At 35.8% G+C, this 5038-nt stretch overlaps 1 long non-coding RNA gene across 1 annotated transcript; it reads right to left on the bottom strand.

Annotated features, from left to right (window-relative positions):
- Positions 1-15: 15 nt before the first annotated feature.
- LOC124187922 lies at positions 16-2002 on the bottom strand. Its single transcript, XR_006872199.1, has 3 exons — positions 1861-2002; positions 1470-1755; positions 16-223 (listed from the first exon to the last, which is right to left on the bottom strand). It is a non-coding gene; the product is annotated as an uncharacterized LOC124187922 (long non-coding RNA).
- Between the last annotated feature and the right edge of the window lie 3036 nt (positions 2003-5038).

Here is a 5038-nt window from a genome sequence, read left to right as displayed (position 1 = left end):
ATGGTCTAATAAAGTTCTTAAAAGATGATCATCTACGTGAATTATTTTTTTCCTCTTCTCAAAATCCATCCTCATTATAGATGCCAGGGCTGAGTCACTGAGGGTTCTTAGAGTTCCTTCCACCTTTTATCACCGTGCACATATTGTCAGTGTCTTCCAATTACCACCTTTTGTTATAACAGTTTGGTCAAATGAATAGCATCAACGTGATATCCATTGTACTCTGAAAAAATCGTCATTGTATTCATATTTTTGTATATTTATGTTACGCTCTCTGCGTTTTACGTTTCAATAAATCCACGTAAATATGATCACACGACCTTGTACAAAAATTTTAACGCATCATAATTTTTCTGTTCTATAATTTTTACGATTGATTTATTGTTTATTTCAGGGATATGGCCGAGATATGTTCGAATTTAAATTCAAGTAATTGGGAAAATAACTGGTGTTAACACACATGGGATTAGAATGTCGACATGGTTGAAAATTTGACGTATTTCCTCGGAATCATATACCAGATGTGATCATGTTTGATACATGTAGTTTAAAATCTCAGTGAAAATTCATACTGCATTCTACTGTAATCATTTTTTGATATTCTTATACAAAACTCTTATTGATATTCATGGCGTCGAGTACAGAAGTCCAATTTGGTTTTGAAAACAAGACCAGGTGAACGCCACATTTTTGTATTCACTTTGTCCTAAATTCATGATATTGTAATACCCGATGACGTTCTCGATATTGAAATCAGTGAGGAAAAATATGGGCGATTTGTTTTGGAAAGTTTTCGCAACTCTTCTGTTTTCTGCATACTTCTTAAGATTTGATACCAAATGTCTCTCTGTTTTTTATTCTTATACCGTCACGTGTGCGGTACTTAAATTATTCGAAATTGTATGTAGAAGGTATATTTATACTGATGGGAAAATTGAATTTGTTAGCCTGGCATACCATTGCATACCGCGACCCTTTAATATTGTCGAATCCGATATTAGTACCCGAGTTGTTGCTTCAAAGGTTCCATTCAGATCAACAGCAATCAACAGCCTTTCAAATGACAAAATCGGATGCATCGATAATTACGAAATACTCGTCGGACGCAGCGTCAGCCATCGAAAAGATGCATCGATGGAGTTTTTTTGGCAATCTTTTGGTAAAAATCTACAACACGTGACTGTCAAGTGTGCTCGCAAACTTGACATTCCAGGGATATACAAAGAATTACCTGACAACTCATTCGGCAAGAATTTTATCCGATTGAATTCAAATAACGTCTCGCCGAGGCATTGTAAATTCATTGAAACTTGTGTTCAGTTAATGTCTGAAATATTTGTAACGAATTCCTTAAAATCCGAGGATAATTTCATGAAATATCAAGTAGATTCTTTTTCAGCAAAAAATCGTCTAATAGATTATCAAAACATGGAATTCGAGTGTAGAAAAGGGATCGATGAGAAACTTACCAACGCAAATGGATCAGCCTTGCAGAAAATCGAAGATTTCATAGACGGCGTAGATTCCGGAGATCCGTCCGGACTCCCACAGTTATGTGCTATCAGTGACGTGCTCGGTAGAAAAATAGAAATTTACGACGTAGAGAAAATGCAGCAGTACGTCATCGGCGATGATAAAAAAGGTGAGGCTGTGCAGGTACAATTCCATGAGCCAAAATCCGGTCAGGCCACTGGACACTACACTTTACTCGGTGGTAAAGAACCGTCAAAAGTGTCCAAAGGACGAAACATGTGTCTGTACGATGTCGTCGGCGAACAGTCGGGATTTGATGCGGATCAATTAAAAGCGTCAGCCTTAAATGTCATGAAAAAAAATAAGATAAAGATTGCTGAAATGTACCTGGCAAACAAATTGTTTCTGGGTGGAGCTCGATACAATGGACAATGTCCTGACGATGCTGGAGACTTGCTAGACTCGGCGGAAGGACGATCCGGGTTCGCTTACAGTGCCGGAGCACATTCTCGAAGTCATGCCGCCTTCCGAGGTGGCACAAACGCATTACTGACTGCAGTTAGTGAAGCCGTTGAAAGGCCGATAGAGGTACGTCACGAAGCGGAGAATTATGCGGATATATTCGGACAAGCGGAAAGCTCTGATCCGATTTTGTTGGAGTACCATAAGCCCGAAGGCGATAAGTCTGGTGAATATTTGACGTCGATTGGTGGTAATCAGAGATACCGATTGCACGATCGCAGCCCCGATAATATGACATTTTTTGAGATTATTGGAGAAGAGACGGATACTGATCCGGTGGAATTGAAGTCGCGGGTAATGGAGATAATGATGAGAAATGAAGCCCAAGTTCCATCCGGTACACACTGCGTGGAAAATGCTTCTTGGTGTCGTGGTGGAAAGACTGCGTTCATTTCGCGAGACGAACAAAACTTCGTCATTCACCACGCGTTGAGATCTCAAGAAGCCAGAGCGGCTATGGAGAAGTTGAATGAGTATCGGAGGGGTGAAAAAGATTCCCAGTCTTACACGCGGCAAGCAATACACATTTCTGGACGTGAATTTGACCTTCCGCGAACGGCTTACGGTGGATTTTGGCAGAATGGGGAAGAAAGGATAACGTGGCCTACACGGACAATCACACTTATTTTACAGCACTTTTCGGGATGCGAAAATGATCCAAATGCACCGGTTCATCTGCAGACGTGTTACCCGCGTCATCCGAATTAAGCACGGAAATATTTACGTCGTAAGTTTTATTAACACTAAAATCAGTGGCTGATTAATCCCAAGTTTGAAGACGAACAGAAAATTATTATTTTATTTTGTTTTATATCGGACCTGAATTAAAACGTGGATGCTTTTACTTTTATCGTATCAAATATCCCATCTACAACTATAAATGTTGTATATCGAGCAATATGTGAGAATGAGAAAAATAAATATGCAGGAAACAGGGTGAGAACATATATATATTTAAATAAAAACAATTTTGAAGTAAAACGTGATAGGAGTGCTCGAAAATGGTCCAGTAAGTGACGACAATTATTAAACGACTTTCAGTAATCCTGACTCAAAGATGACAAAAATAGAAAACATCACGAATAATAAATCAATAAAATACAACGAAGCAATTAGCATAATAACGAAGTAAGTAGTGAAACTATAACCTAATAGATTTGGTTCCGAGCAAATTTACTGTAGAAGTAACAATTGCAAATAATGGCACGTATTTACACCGTGTCAAAAGTCCGAAATAAAGTAAAAGTTGAATTTGATAAAGAACGAGAAAAAAGCTGAAGTGTCATAGTCGAACGAGCACTTGTAACGAATGGTACAATTTACACAATAGCTTTAATATTGTTAACTTTGAATTTGAAGAATAATGCAAAATGAAGATATGGTGCGCGCATATATGTGGAATTTTTATTATATATACTATATATTTACATAACATTTTTTACATCACTTACCTTATACGCTGAATAATGATTGTCAGTATTTTAATATGTGATATTTATATTGTGACTACGTATTTTTACGATAAACATTACTCACAATCAGTGTGTAAAACGAGTTTTGCTCAGGTACTCGGTGTGATTTTCCATTTAGGGTTTGTACCCTACGATAAAATATACCTAAAAACTTACGAAAGACTCTTGAATTTCTATCGAATTGAAACATTTTTCGAGAAGATTTTCCGAAAGAGCATTTCTTTGCAAACGTTCTAAAAATTTATATGCCTTCACAGTATTTGATGAAATATATCTGAAAGTCTCTGTAAGATTTTCTTCATGTTCTATCATTGGTAGAAATTCAAGAGATATCCGGATCTGTTGGGAAAATTATAAGGAATCAGTTTTCTTACGAGACTAAACCACTACTGTGATATAAAAATGTGATCTGAAACAATATGAATTTCTTAAAATAAGCAAAGTTGAGACTAACTGAATCTAGTTACACGTAACTTGATAGGATAGTGCAAGGCAAGAAAAATAATACATCGAACAACAATATTTAAAATTTCACACAATGTGATGCAAGTGTTCCGCAGATGCAGTTTCACTTTGTTCCATAAAATTTAATCAATTGCATGAAGATACCGCGACCCAGAAAAGTTCTTTTAGAGATTTAAAACATTTTTCTGCATTACCGTTTTGAATTATGCCGTTAAGTGTTTTCGCAATATCGTTCGCTCACAGTCAAACTATCTTGACAAAAATCTACAGGGACTTTTGGGTCGCTCTACTTTAGTATAAATGCGGATGTGAATAACGTTGCAAATAACGTGCTTATGGGGCATTTTACGTGTAATTGATCTGACCAAAACCCTCACCTTTTTAGAACCAGTAAACAGAATGAAATATAAAAATTTCAGTTTATTTCATGGTTTTCGAAGACATTAATGGTCAAAGTCCGAAATCATAGCATCTGCTAAAAACTGTACTCTTAGAACACGGATTTTGTACTGACCCATTAAATTTGCAGAAACTCAATCAATCGCGCCAAAATTTTGATTCTACGTTTTGTTTCCTTCGAATTCGCAGAGTGCTATTTATGCACCGGAATATAATTATTAATTTTACAAATTGAATTAGTAAAAAATTCATTGATTTTCAACTAATTGTAAGTTTGGCCCCACGATAAAATTTATACATGTTTTTTAGACTAACAGACGAGTATTCTATAAAATTTTCAGTGAAGAAAAAAAACCACATGGTTTTCCAGAAATCTAGAACTAAGGTTTGTTTTCTATTATTGATTAGCAACATTTAGAGATAGCCATATTGTTTTGCATGTTATGATTTAAAAAAAATAAAACTCACGACTGAAAGTTTCTTTATATTTAATCATTTTTTGCATGATCTCTAGTCTTAATAATAATAAAATAGAACTTAATTGGAACTCAGACTTCAAATAAAAAAAAAATTACGAATAATTTCAGATACTCTTATCAGCGACCAAATATAATTCGGAAAGTTTAAATCTGTTCTGAGAAGGACAACAAGGTTTTGGTCAGGTGAATTACACGTGGAATGTCACTTGGACAAAACTATAATTTGAT

This window comes from Neodiprion fabricii, chromosome 1, assembly GCF_021155785.1.
Source record: "Neodiprion fabricii isolate iyNeoFabr1 chromosome 1, iyNeoFabr1.1, whole genome shotgun sequence".
Lineage (NCBI taxonomy): Eukaryota > Metazoa > Arthropoda > Insecta > Hymenoptera > Diprionidae > Neodiprion > Neodiprion fabricii.
The sequence above is the reverse complement of the archived record's forward strand: the minus strand, read 5'-3'. Positions and strand labels throughout refer to the sequence as shown.